Source organism: Physeter macrocephalus, chromosome 14, assembly GCF_002837175.3.
Source record: "Physeter macrocephalus isolate SW-GA chromosome 14, ASM283717v5, whole genome shotgun sequence".
NCBI lineage: Eukaryota > Metazoa > Chordata > Mammalia > Artiodactyla > Physeteridae > Physeter > Physeter macrocephalus.
The window spans coordinates 21834843-21848180 of NC_041227.1; the positions used below are offsets into that span (position 1 = coordinate 21834843).

General features: G+C 43.5%; 1 protein-coding gene across 8 annotated transcripts in view; it reads right to left on the reverse strand.

Moving 5' to 3' along the window:
* The window catches only part of PHF20 (PHD finger protein 20), a 135938-nt gene that overhangs the window by 57186 nt on the left and 65414 nt on the right, over nt 1-13338 (reverse strand). The gene's annotated exons all lie outside the window — the stretch shown is intronic.

The window sequence follows — 13338 nt, forward strand, 5'->3', positions numbered from 1 at the left end:
ATAAGGAAAATAAATAAATAAATAAATAACATAAATATTGAAAAAAAAAACTATAACTTCAGACTCACAAATGAAGAAGTAGATCAAACACCCCAAGACTTAAGTAACTGCTCCTTTTTCATGAAGGTCTTGCAAACTGAACCCAAGAAATTTTCTAGAGATATGAAAAATTGCATTTTCCAGACTTCACAATTTTATCCTAATTTTCCCATATGGCAGCCAAATGAGCCCTCTGTATGCACAATGAAAACTACCAGTCCAGCCAGTGCAGGCCTCTGGCATACCTCTGCCACATGCAAACCAAGCCCTGTTCGGCCTTCAAAGGCCACCTACGTGTATGATGCTTTTTCCTTGGTCTCTGAGCAAAAAACATTCTATCCTGTCTTCTCTGAATTCCCATAAGTACTTCATGGAAAATAAATCTTGTAGTATCTGTCCCTTTCTATTTGTATTACAGTTAGTTCTGTTCATTCCTTATTCTAAAATATTGAAATGAGGAATGTGCTCCATTCTTTACTCCTACAGTACTCATCTCAGTGTACTACTACTTCAAACAAGAGAGTTAGCCTTTCCAAGACAGTTTCCTTATCATTAAATGGGAATAAAAATACTTATTTCACAAAGCTCCCACATGTTTCCATGAGGTATTAGAAGAGAAAGCCTATTACTAACTGCAGTAGGTTACTTGAACATTAGCCATCATCTGGGTTGGCACTGACCTCACAGTTGTTTGCTTCCAACAAAGTTATGCATAATCCCAGCCAGGGATCCAGGTACCAGGGCACGACCTGACAAAATTTAACATCTAACTGCCCCACTTTATTAATCAAACACTGAGGTGTTAGTGGTAATTAATAAAAGCACAACAGGGCTTCCCTGGTGGCGCAGTGGTTGGGAGTCCGCCTGCCAATGCAGGGGACACGGGTTTGTGCCCCGGTCCGGGAGGATCCCGCATGCCGCGGAGCGGCTGGGCCCGTGAGCCATGGCCGCTGGGCCTGTGCGTCCGGAGCCTGTGCTCCGCAACGGGAGAGGCCACAGCAGTGAGAGGCCCGCGTACCACCAAAAAAAAAAAAAAGCACAACAGGAACAGCAAAATGATGCAACCAGTAAAAATGTTTTACATTTTAAAAGTTTTTAAAATAGAATATGCACAGCATATTCAGAAAGTTTCAGCAAAACAAAATTATATATAAGAGTAACATAAAATAGTGTATTTTTTGTTTAGAATTGTAAGAATATAAACAATGGTACCCATTTTGCATATGAGATTTCAAGGTAAAAAAAATTGATTTTTTTTCCCTATTCTTCCACGTTATAATACCCATATTATTTCACAGTAGAAAGAATACAATTCTTTTATATATTATATTACACTCCTCCCCAGAATGGTGTTCCTGTGACAAAAGAAACATGGTGATGGAAGCAAGGTCAAGCAACCAGGAGAGTCAATGGTTGCCAAAAGGGCCTGCCGGGCCACAGTCTACAAAAATCCCAAGTCTCACACACAGTGTCTATTTCCCAATGGGAGGACAGTTCATTTGGAACATACGTCACTGATGGCACCAGCTAAATGACATCATCCACCCTAGGGATACTATGGTCCTCTGTCAACATGAGAGCAGTTACTAGGCGACAAAGGGCAGAAAATATGTAAATAAAATCCTCCAGGGAGTGGGATTTCCCTGGTGGTCCAGTGGTTAAGACTCAGTGCTCCCAATGCAGGGGGCCCAGATTCAATCTCTGGTCAGGGAACTAGATCTCACATGCCTCAACCAAAGATCCCGCGTGCCACAACTAAAGACCCGGCACAGCCAAATAAATTAAAAAAAAAAAATATTCCAGGGAGCCTGGTTCAAAAGCCAGGGGTAATCAAATTATCCTTGGGATAGAGGGTAAACTACTGAAACCAATTTATTTTTGTTTTAGAAAGTAGTATGGAAATCAGTATTTGCAAGTAGTTATGGGTATTACCATTTAAATGCTGTGTTCTTCCTCATGTTGAACAGATTTCTGTATGGAAGAATTGAGGCAAAGCATAGAGCTCTATCCTAGGCTCCCAGGCTCAAAATCCCAAGTCACCCTCTGCTCTTGCCTCTCCCAAATTACTATTATACCTTGGTATATGAGGGGAAAAATGGTTCACAGAATTTGAATTTGCTTTTTTTTTTTTTTTTGCGGTACGCGGGCCTCTCACTGTTGTGGCCTCTCCCGTTGCGGAGCACAGGCTCCGGACGCGCAGGCTCAGTGGCCATGGCTCACGGGCGCAGCCGCTCCGCGGCATGTGGGATCCTCCCGACCCGGGGCACGAACCCGCATCCCCTGCATCGGCAGGCGGACTCTCAACCACTGCGCCACCAGGGAAGCCCTGAACTTGCTTTTAATAATGGCATAACTCTAAGGAATGTTCTTTTTTGGGGGGGGGAAGGGTAGAAATAGACTATAAAACGTCTCTTAATAATCCTGCCTCCTGGTATTCATGCCCATGTGTAATCCCCTCTCCTTGAGTGTGGGCAGGACCTATAACTTGCCTCTAATAGAACAGGCAAAGGTGACAGCATGTCACTTTCATAATTATGTTATGTAAGATTGTAACACCCATCTTACTAGCAGGCACTCTCCCTTGCGGGCTAGATGCAACAAGCTGCTATGTTGTGACCTACTCTATGGAGAAGCCCATGTGGCAAGGAACTGAGAGCGCCCACTAAAAAACTGTAGCTCTCAGGACTTCCCTGGTGGTGCAGTGGTTAAGAATCCGCCAGCCAATGCAGGGGACACGGGTTCGAGCCCTGGTCCAGGAAGATCCCACATGCCGTGGAGAAACTAAGCCCGTGCACCACAACTACTGAGCCTGTGCTCTAGAGCCCACGAGCCACAACTACTGAGCCTGTGGTCTAGAGTCCGCAAGCTGCAACTACTGAAGCCCGCACACCTAGAGCCCGTGTTCCGCAACAAGAGAAGCCACCGCAAAGAGAAGCCCACGCACCGCAAGGAAGAGTAGCCCCCGCTCACTGCAACTAGAGAAAGCCTGCACGCAGCAATGAAGACCCAACGCAGCCATAAATAAACAGAAAGAAAAGAAAGAAAGAAGAGAGGGAGGGAGGGAGGGAGGGAGGAAGGAAGGGAGGAAGAAGAGTATTTTAAAAATAAAACAACTGTAGCTCTCAGTCTGACAGCCTGCAAGGAACTGAATGCTGCCAACAACCATGTGAGCCTGGAAGCAGACCCTTCCCCAGTAGATTTTTCAGATGAGAACACAGCCCTGGCCAACCCCTTGATTTCAGCCTTGCAGAGAACCCTGTTAAGCTGTGCCTAGACTCCTCAACCCACAGAAACTGTGAGAAAATAAATATGTTGTCTTAAGCTACTATGTTTGTGGTAATACTGTCACACAGCAATAGATAACACAGAGTAGGATCAGAAGCTCTCGTTTTCTATTTGCTGAGGCAATGCTTTATACTTTCCCTTTTATGATAAGCACATATCACCTTTATAATAAAAAAGGTTTTTAAACTATGTTTTCTGAAACTTGGCTTAGAAATAATGTCCTATATACCCCCCCTTTTTTAAAATTTATTTTATTTATTTATTTTTGGCTGCGTTGGGTCTTCGTTGCTGCACGTGGGCTTTCTCTAGTTGCAGCAAGCGGGGTCTAGTCTTTGTTGTGACGCACAGGCTTCTCATTGTGGTGGCTTCTCTTGTTGTGGAGCACGGGCTCTAGGCATGCGGGCTTCAGTAGTTGTTTTGTATACCCATTGCCAGTACCTCAAAACCTCACAGTTGGATTGACTATGATGATGGTATTCACTCTGGCTGGCAATACTCAGTCTGGAATTCTAAGCCCATGTCAATCTAAGCACCACCTTGCTTTCCAAACTCATCTCCCATTAATTAATCCACAATGAGCCCTCAACAGCTGCCCCAGCCAATTGCTGGCCCCAGCAACTGCTTCATGCTCTCATAGCTTGCACCTCTGCTCAGGCTGTGCCCGCTCCCTGCCATTCCTCACTGCCTCAGCCAAGTCTTTACTTCCACTCAGACCCAGCTCACTCCGAATGCAGGAAGGCATCCAGATGGCCCTGGCTCTCAGGGACCACATGCTATCAACTCCTGGCACAAATGACTATCTACTGCACCCCGCCTTTAGCACTGCGGATCTGCTCCTGGATCTGCTGTTTGTCACTTCTCCAGACAGAGGATAAGGCTCATCATCTTGTGTTTCCTCAGCAGTGACCCCTAATGTAGTTGGTATTCTTGTCAACAAAGACACCACATGACCCCAGTAGTTTAATACTTTTTGACATGTACTTGAAATTCTATAACAAATAAAACTTTTTTCAGGTCTGTGAAGGAATAACTTTCTCAGCTGTAAAGCAACAAAAAGCAATCAAAGAGAAATGTAAACAGATTTAAACATTCACAGTTAGTCTAGTCAAATGTTTAGAATTAAAAAATAACAAAATGTCCATAAACAGAGGAACAGTTTAACAGTTTATGGGAAGTCTGCACTATGTAATCCTAATCAGTCATTTAAAAGAATGAAGTAGCTCTGTACTTACTGATACTGATATGGATAATCTCAAGATACACTGTTAAATGAAAACAGGAAGTTGCCCAGTACATACTGTATGACCCCATACATGGTTACAGAGGGGGAAAAAGTTATTATGAAAATGCAGAGAGGGACTTTCCTGGTGGCACAGTGGATAAGAATTCACCTGCCAATGCAGGGGACGTGGGTTTGAGCCCTGGTCCAGGAAGATCCCACATGCCGCAGAGCAACTAAGCATGGAATCTGGTTGAACATATACAGGAATTCTTTCTATTATTTTTGCAATTTTTTATAAGTCCTAAATTATTTCAAAATAAAAACATCTTCAAAATACATCTAAAAAATACTTTGAGGTCACAGAATAGCTATGTGTGAGGAAAGCAACCCTGCCAAGGCTATCCACACTCAGTCCTCACAAAAATCACTAAGCATTTATTCCACAAGATGGCAGAGCTGCCTCAAATGCCAGAGCTGCTCCATATGCAGCTAACGCTCCTCTTCTGCTCTAGACTAAATAAATAGTGTTGCCTTCCCAGCTCTTCCTCCTGCTGCCCAAGAGCCTCCTTCACACTAATTTCTCAGATCCTGACTCCATCCCAAGTTAGAAATTCCAAGACTGGCACCAGTTCAGGACAGAAACCTCTAAACAGTGACTAAAACAGCAGCATCCTGGCCCCCAGGGGCCTCGCTGGATGTTTCTCAGGATGATCCCGCCCTCCTTCCTGCTTACTTACATAACACATTCCTGGTGAATGAGTTCTCAACAACCCCCCCTCTCTCCCAGCAATCTTTCTGGATGTCCTGTACTCACCACTAAGCCCATGTTCCAAAAGAAACACCAGGAACACCATTCAGTTTCCAGATCAACACTTCCTCCCCACCTCAAATTAAAGAATTCCAAAGGCACCACACTGCCTGGAGTACTGACATCACTTGTACCACACACTGCTCTTCTTAGTAGGCCACCCTACTAAGCCTCTTACTCAGAGTATACACACTGCTTTAACAAGTGCCCTCGAGAGCAGTGCGAGTTCTGTGTCACATACTGTGCAACCTCTCTAAAGGCAGGGACTGCATTCACATCACCTGATTTATATAGCACCCAGCATCTCATCACATGGCATTAGGTACTCAGTCAGAAGATGGGAGTCAGAATGACTCCTATTAGGAAATGTGCTACTCTAACTCTGGCTAAGTTACCCCTTCTTGCCAAGTACTAGGCTCTTCTATAAAACAGGGAGAATTAATAGTGAAAAATTAGAAATACCTTAAATGTCTTTCAGCAGTGGATCGTTAAATAAATTATGGAATACCCACCCAACAAAATAAATCATATGTAATCGTGAAAGAACTATGAACTGACATGGAAAAATACTATAAATTAAAATGACAAGCCATTGACTAATATAAGAATATGATTCTATTATTGTGTTTTTAAAAAGCTACATGGGGGGCTTCCCTGGGGCACAGTGGTTAAGAATCCGCCTGCCAATGCAGGGGACATGGGTTCGATCCCTGGTCCGGGAAGATCCCACATGCCGCAGAGCAACTAAGCCCGTGCGCCACAGCTACTGAGCCTGCGCTCTAGAGCCCGTGAGCCACAACTACTGAGCCCACACGCCACAACTACTGAAGCCCACGTGCTCTAGGGCCCATGTGCCACAACTACTGAGCTCGCGTGCTGCAACTACTGAAGCCTAGAGCCCGTGCTCCACAACAAGAGAAGCCACCGCAATGAGAAGCCCACCCACTGCAACGAAGAGTAGCCCCTGCTCGCCACAACTAGAGAAAGCCTGCACGCAGCAACGAAGACCCAACGCAGCCAAAAATAAAATAAATTTAAAAAAATAAATTTATTTTTAAAAAGCTACATGGGTACGTGTATGTTTGCATATGTGCAGAACCATGTGTGGAAGGATGGAAGACCACACATCAAACTGTTTCATGGTTCCTTCAAGAGTGAGAAGAGTAAGGGAGGACTTTTCACCTTTTTTTTCCTTTTACTTAGTTTTCATTTTTCCTAGCATATATTGGTTTTGAAATATGCAGGGGGAAAAACCAGTAAAATGACTCTTCATATAATAATTTTATTTATTTATTTATTTATTTATTTTTGGCTGTGCTGGGTCTTCGTTGCTGTGCGTGTGCTTTCTCTAGTTGCGGTGAGCGGGGGTTACTCTTCATTGCGGTGCGTGGGCTTCTCACTGTCGTGGCTTCTCTTGCTGCGGAGCACAGGCTCTGGGCGCAAGGGCTTCAGTAGTTGTGGCACGTGGGCTCGGTAGTTGTGGCTCACAGGCTATAGAGCGCAGGCTCAGTAGTTGTGGCGCACAGACTTAGTTGCTCCACAGCATGTGGGATCTTCCCGGGCCAGGGTTCGAACCCATGTCCCCTGCACTGACAGGCGGATTCTTAACCACTGCACCACCAGAGAAGCCCTAATAATTTTTAAATAAGGGTCCTAACTGCCTTCACATCAGAGTAGTTGTGAAAATTCATCAAGTAGTACTTATAAAGAATTAGTATTCCTTAGTGTTCTAATTGTGAAAAATCAAATTTAAATTTTAAAAATCATCATTAAATAAAACCTTTCACTGCTGTCTCCTTATGACTCAAAAGTGATGACCATACTAAGTACACAGTCTGTGATGATCTTAAGTTCCTGCCATGCTGTTTTTCAATGAAGAATACTAATGATTAACTGATGTGCTTAGAAAATATTAAAATACCTTTTCACCTTTATTTTCAAAATAGATTCTTTATCTGATGATATACGTTGGAAAAGAATCACTGCATCAAAAAATAGGACGTACTTGAAATTTTGTTTGGAAAAACAGTTGTCAACATTATGGCAGATTTAGAAATGCTTAAGCTGGACAATGATCGATCAATAATGCTATTCACCACCAGTCAACTGGAAGTATCCAGAACAATCCATTCATTCATTCATTCATTCATTCATTTACGGCTGTGTTAGGTCTTCATTGCTGTGCGCAGGCTTTCTCCAGTTGTGATGAGCGGGGGCTACTTTTCGTTGCTGTGCGCAGGCTTCTCATTGTCGTGGCTTCTCTTGTTGCAGAGCACGGGCTCTAGGCACGCAGGCTTCAGTATCTGTGGCACTTGGGCTCCGTAGTTGTGGCTCGTGGGCTCTAGGAGCACAGACTCAGTAGTTGTGGCGCATGGGCTTAGTTGCTCCACGGCATGTGGGATCTTCCCGGGCCAGGGCTCGAACCCGTGTCTCCTGCGTTGGCAGGTGGATTCTTAACCACTGCACCACCAGAGAAGCCCCAGAACGATCCATTCTTATAAGTAAGTGTCTCTCTGAGGTCGAGGAGATAACTTATTCATCTTGCTATGTTTTCATAAACGCTTCCAGCTTTCCTCTCATCCCCCTCCAAAGTTCTGGTACCTAAGAAATGCTCAAGCAATTGCTGAATGAATGATCTGATGATAAATGTTACCCACTAACTGACTGATGAAATACGTTTTCCAATGGATCCATTTGCTCTGGCTGGGAATAAAAGGTATTCAATAAAAGTGTGCTGAGGGTGGTCCAGTGGTTAAGACTCTGCGCTTCCAACGCAAGGGTCGCATGTTCAGTCCCTGGTCGGGGAACTAAGATCCCACATGCCACAACGGCACGGCCAAGAAAATATTAAAAAAGTAATAATAATAAGTGTGCTAAATGAAAGCCCAGAGGTGAGAGTGTACCTGTTGTGCTTGCAGGATAGCAAGGAGGCCTGTGGCTGGAGCAGAGGCAGCAGGAAGGAGAGAGACTGAGGAAAGATGAAACTGGAGAGGTTACAGGTGGCCAGAAGAAGCAGGGCCACTGCGGGCCAGAGTAAGGACCTGAGGCATTCACTCATGACCAGATACCAACAGTTCTGGGTGGTGGGAAACATGAATGTTAGTTTCATTGTTCTTGTACTTTTCTAGATTTCTCTACAAATTTATGAATATAAAAAGGCAACTGGGCTTCCCTGGTGGCGCAGTGGTTCAGAATCTGCCTGCCAATGCAGGGGACATGGGTTCGCACCCTGGTCTGGGAAGATCCCACATGCCACGGAGCAGCTAAGCCCGTGAGCCACAACTACTGAGGCTGTGCGTCTGGAGCCTGTGCTCCGCAACAAGAGAGGCTGCGATAGTGAGAGGCCCGCGCACCGCGATGAAGAGTGGCCCCCGCTTGCCGCAACTGGAGAAAAAAGCCCTCGCACAGAAACGAAGACCCAACGCAGCAAAAATAAATAAATTAACTCCTACCCCCAACATAAAATAAATAAATAAATAAATAAATAAAATAAAAAAGCAACTTACCAAAAAAGAAAGCGCTGAATGAAGACAAGATCACTTCCATAAATGAGGTAAAAAGGTGCCAATGAAATCCCTGGTGGAGCATGAATAAGGTCCTGATTTTGATAATTGTGGTAACATAAGAGAATGCCCTCATTTTTTAGGAAATATACATCAAAATATTCAGGGGTAAAAGTCTGCAACTTATTGTCAAACAATTCATTAAAAAATACATTAAAATGCCTTAAGGCCACAGAACAGCTAAGCAGGAGGAAAGCAACCTTACCAACAGAGATCCAAGTGAACATTTGATAGCTATCTCCCTATCCTGCAAACGAAGCGTTTCCAATAGCTCCATAAACAAAAAAGCAACTCAAAGCAACTGACCTCAGTTTGGCAGCAACTTACCTGCTCAGCCTTAACCCACTTCAGGAAGCCTGCAATTCAGTCAGAAAGCACACTTTGATAGTCTCAGAAAACACCCTATGATTATGCTGTTGATACTGCTCTGCCTCCATCTCCAAATACCTAAGTGATACTCATCTTTCAAGGCCCTGTGCAAGTTCCATATTCTTCCACCCCTGCCCCCAAACCACGAACCTAAATATCACCTCTCTCCATAGTCATATCCAAAGAGCATTTAATGAACACTAAGACCAAGAGTGCCCCATTCACTGACAGCAGAGCTCCAAGGCATATAGTAAGGGCTCAACAAGCTAATCCTGAGTTCAACTTCCATGTGGCAGGCACACATTATCACTGTCAGTTTTCTCTCCCATAGTTTTAAGTATTTCTCATGACACCACCTTAACTGTCTCTCTTGTAATGCAGGTAGGTACCTGCAGTCTTATTTATTCCTCTGGACAGAAAGACCTACAAGGACATTGACCAGATGTCTCATTCATTTCTCTAACCCCCAGAACAATGAATTCTCAGCCAATGTTCCACCACTATATGTTTGATGACAGACCACAGACACTCCCAACTCCCCAAACTACAATGGCTATAGGTCAATGACTCTCCTACTCAAGAAAACATGGAAGAACACAAGTGTTTGAAACCTAAACTACTGTAAGCATTACACTAAACCGGACCATGTTAATTTAAAAATAAATCATTTGCAAGAACTATTATAGGTATTACACTGAAACTAACCTGGTTAATTTAAAAGTAAATAATCTGTAAACGTTTAATAATTCAGTGACAAATAACTTCCTATTCATTTTATAACTAACAACATAACGATGGGACACTACACCTCATGGTAGTACCCCATTTCTAACAGGTATTTAGTTAAAAAAAAAAAATTAGCTGAATAAGCCTGTACTTCTACTGGGTCTTCTCTCTTGTTCATTCTATGGTTCATGTAGAATATTCACAAATGACACAGCTTAGAAGAGAGTCTGGCACTTAGTAGGTACTTGTTAAATATTCCCTGACTGAAATGAATGAATGGACGGCAGCCCATTTTCCAACAGCCTTGGTTATCTGTGAATGACCAAATAGGCTGGGCCCAGATTTAGAGACTAATCTGAGATCGCAACTTCTAAGGGCATCTATTCTAATTTCTTTTTTTTTTTTTTTTTTTTTTTTGTCGTATGCGGGTCTTCCTCTGTTGTGGCCTCTCCCGCCGCGGAGCACAGGCTCCGGACGCGCAGGCCCAGCGGCCATGGCTCACGGGCCCAGCCGCTCCGCGGCACGCGGGATCCTCCCGGACCGGGGCGCGAACCCGGCTCCCCTGCATCGGCAGGCGGACGCGCAACCACTGCGCCACCAGGGAAACCCCCTAATTTCTTTTTTACAGAATAAACAAATGCTTACCCAGGTAGAACAATTTCAACTGCATTCCCCTCTGGCATTTAAGTCATGAAAGCAAATAGCTTAGAGACTACTCCAAAAGAGAACAGCAATGGGATCCATGCTGCTTTTACTCCTCATAGCTCAAGATCCAGGTAATTGGACCATTACCATTACTATACACTCTCCTGGAAAATGGGCAAGTGCTTCAGTTAGTTGCAGTGGTTTCAAAATTATTCCCCAGAAAATCCTATGTGCAACATAAAGAAGCAAGACAACAAAAAATCTTCCCATCATCTTTCCCAAGACTCACCTGTGCCACCCTCACTTTACCTTACTTCCATCTTCTCCACAAACCAGAGATGCAGCTAAATTAACTGACATGAGACAGTCAGTCTGTCTACTGGCCTGAGGCCTGCTTGCCTAGAGCCCCACTCCACAACAAGAGAAGCCACTGCAATGAGAAGCCTGTGCACCACAATGAAGTAGCCCCCACTCGCCACAACTAGAGAAAGCCCACGTGCAGCAACGAAGACCCAACATAGCCAAAGATAAATTAATTAACTCATAATAATAATAATAATAATATACAAAGGACACTTGGCAAATCAATAATAAAAAAAAATCCTAGGGGAAGTGGGCAAAGAATATGAAAAGACAATTCGCAAAAATAAATAAATAAAAATATTCAATAAACATATGAAAAACTGCTAAACCTCATTTTAAAAAATACAACTGAAAAATACAACTTAAAAAGTAAAACCATGGGCTTCCCTGGTGGCGCAGTGGTTGAGAGTCCGCCTGCCGATGCAGGGGACACAGGTTCATGCCCCGGTGAGGGAAGATCCCACATGCCGCAGAGCGGCTGGGCCCGTGAGCCATGGCCGCTGAGCCTGCGCGTCCAGAGCCTGTGCTCCGCAATGGGAGAGGCCACAACAGTGAGAGGCCCGCGTACCGCAAAAAAAAAAAAAAAAAAAAAAAGGTAAAACCTTGTTTCTAATGTTAACATAAATTAAAGAAAATTCAAACGATGAATAGTATCCATAGATAGCAAAGAATGTAGGGAAAACATACTCTCCCATACTCTTGGTCATTATAAAAAGTGGAATGGTCTTTTTGAAGGGTGATCTGTTGATGCAATTTAAAACTTGCATTCCGTTGAATCGAGCAATCACACTTACAAAACGTATCCTATAGGTCTATTCACCAAGCAGTCAAAAATAAACGTTCAAGGATTACCACTACATTATTGTTTGAAATACTTTCTTATTGCTCAGAAATAATCTAAATATCCATCAAAAGGGACCATTTATCACAAACATAACATTACCAAAACTAAGAGTTTGCATTACCAGTAACATCCAAATAGCTATTAATGCAACAAGCAATCACTACTTCAGAGAAAAAAATCCCTCTGTGTAGCCATGGATATGTACAACTTCCTAAACTGTGTGTCTATTATCATAAGGTAGAGTTTTCTCTTTCAGTAATGGTAGAAGATCTCATATGGAAACAAACCTTTTGCTTACAACCATTATAAACTCTGGGGAAAAATTATAAAAAAACAAATATCTAAAGGCACTGAAGAGCAACAAAGAGAGGCAGAAACAGGAGTCGGATATTTGGAATAAGAGAAGGGTGCTAGGTGAGTTTCCCATTTTTCGAGGCTTTTCACCTAAAGGCAGGCTCCAGTAAGTAGCACTGTGTAGCTAAAACCCTTTAGTCTTACTGGCTAAAGAAACAGAAGACAAAGTTCAGTGCAACTACAACAGCTAGAAAGTGAGGGGTAAAATCCTAGAAAGAAGAGAGCCACAAAAGAGTGACCTCACTTAATGCATTTAAATTCTGTGTAAATCTATGGCTGATCCCTGAACGTACAGAGTTTCAAGAAGCCCAACTAAGGCTCAAAGACTGAACAGAGGTTTCAGACACTGCCCACTGCAGAGGAAAAGAACTTGGAGTTTCAGTTCAGCCAAATGAATTGCCCTTTAAAACAAAGAAATCATTATTCTTCAGAGGAACATAACATAATCCAAACTACAACTTACCACTCACAATGCACAGAATATAGTCCAAAACATTAGACATATAAAGAAAAGGGAAAGTGTCACCTATAGAGAAAAGTCAATCAATGGGGACTAACGTCAGGATAATCTACATGCTGGTAGACAGCACCGATTACAACTATGCTCATGGGCTTCCCTGGTGGCACAGTGGTTAAGAATCTGCCTGCCAATGCAGGGGCACAGGTTCGAGCCCTGGTCCAGGAAGATCCCACATGCCATGGAGCAAATAAGCCTGTGCGCCACAACCTCTGAGGCCTGCACTCTAGAGCCCACGAGCCACAACTACTGAAGCCCGCGCACCTAGAGCCTGTGCTCCACAACAAGAGAAGCCACCACAGTGAGAAGCCCGCACACCACAACGAAGAGTATACCCCACTTGCCACAACTACAGCTAGCCCACGTGCAGCAATGAAGACCCAATGCAGCCAAAAATAAACTTTAAAAATAAATAAATTAATTAAAATAAAATAAAAAAATAAACTACACTCATAATGTATAAACAGACTGAAAATCTCAGCAGAGAATCTAGGGAGATAAAAGGGACATTGTAGAACTAAAAAGTACTAGAAATAAAAAATTCACTGGGGGCTTCCCTGGTGGCGCAGTGGTTGAGTCCACCTGCCGATGCAGGGGACGCAG